This window comes from Haplochromis burtoni, unplaced genomic scaffold (assembly GCF_018398535.1).
Source record: "Haplochromis burtoni strain Fernald_Lab_line unplaced genomic scaffold, NCSU_Asbu1 Contig_175, whole genome shotgun sequence".
Taxonomy (NCBI): Eukaryota; Metazoa; Chordata; class Actinopteri; order Cichliformes; family Cichlidae; genus Haplochromis; species Haplochromis burtoni.
Window position 1 is genome coordinate 37,771 of NW_024582536.1, and position 1,493 is coordinate 39,263.

Genomic DNA, 1,493 nt, shown 5'->3' on the forward strand with positions numbered 1-1,493 from the left:
CAGCAGCTGCATCCATAGGCCGTGAAGGCCGAACCGAGCGGCTTTAAGTGGGACTGTCTCGCTTACGTCGCGCTGCTCCTGTTGCCTAGCAACCGCCACAGAAGCGATTCATTGGCATCCGAGGCCGAGAGACGTTCACGGACAGGTACAAGGTCGTTAAGCTGGGTGCTAGAGCCAACCGCAACGTTAACACCGACGACATGTAAATTGTATGTTACACTTGGGAAAAAAATGTATCAAAAGAGGAAATAAAATATTTCTTTATTCATTTGCATTTCATTCATCCCTTTAACTCTATTACTTCTCTGAGACAAATATTTGTCTTTGAATATACTGCACCAACTACAATCCTCTGAAACCTTTACGCTTATATTTAATTGTAATATCAGATAATTGTCCTCATATCTAGGGATAATTTTGAATGTTTCTGATAAAATTAAGGATAAAGTGATGTATCAAAGTATTCTTTATGGGCTGACAAAATCGTACATTTCCATAACTGTTTCATAACTTAATTCAAAATATATCTAAACTCCAAAATATATGAACTAATGAAAACATCAACAGCAATAATATACAACAGACACATAAACATAGCAGTAAAATTAATCCAAAAACATTATATGTCTCGCATAACTGAAAAAGAAAAAACACAGACAAGGGTTGTTTTACTTAACATTTTTTTTGTCTTGTTTCATCTTAAGGGCATTCTATTGCTGATACACACTTAAAACAACATTTAGCGTCTCTTTCTACTGAAGTATTTTCACTGTAAAGGGCATTATTTTTGAATGTTTACTTAAAAGATCTACATATTTTATTGACAGCATAAAACAGCCACAATCACACTTTGATGACAAAAATAGTTTTAACTAATTTGCCACATGACCCTCATTTTTTCCTTCTGCATGGAACACCACTAAGCATCGCTATTTTAACACCAATTAATAAAATGAATAAAAACTATGATTCTGACCTCTATAAAATGTTTTGCCAAACATTTGTGAACAGTTTGTGTCTCTACAAATCTGACTAAATAAGGCTGTGAATTAGTCTTTTGCATTTACTGTCTCTTTCTTACACACTTTATTAAAAACAAAAAACAAAAAAAACCTCATTCTGAAAACAGAAACATGATTAACTAAAATAGGAAACAGTGGAAATACAAACTCAGCATTCATAACAGGAGTTCTAGAATAACACATGAAAACTTAACTAAAAGATGTTTAAACAGAACTTGAAAACTGAGAAACTTACAGAACTGAAGGAAACAGACTGTAGACCACGATGTACCATTTTATGAGATGTTTACTGGTCATGTTAAACCATGGTGATTGCTGATACTGTGTCCCTGCTGTTTGTTCTCATCAATAGTCCTCTTCTGTTTTTAACAGAAGCTGAAGGAAATCTTGCTACAGTGTTGAATGATACAGCTCCAAACTAAATAAGTGACTAACTAATGATGCTTTGATCCAGTTTACCAGGATCTATGA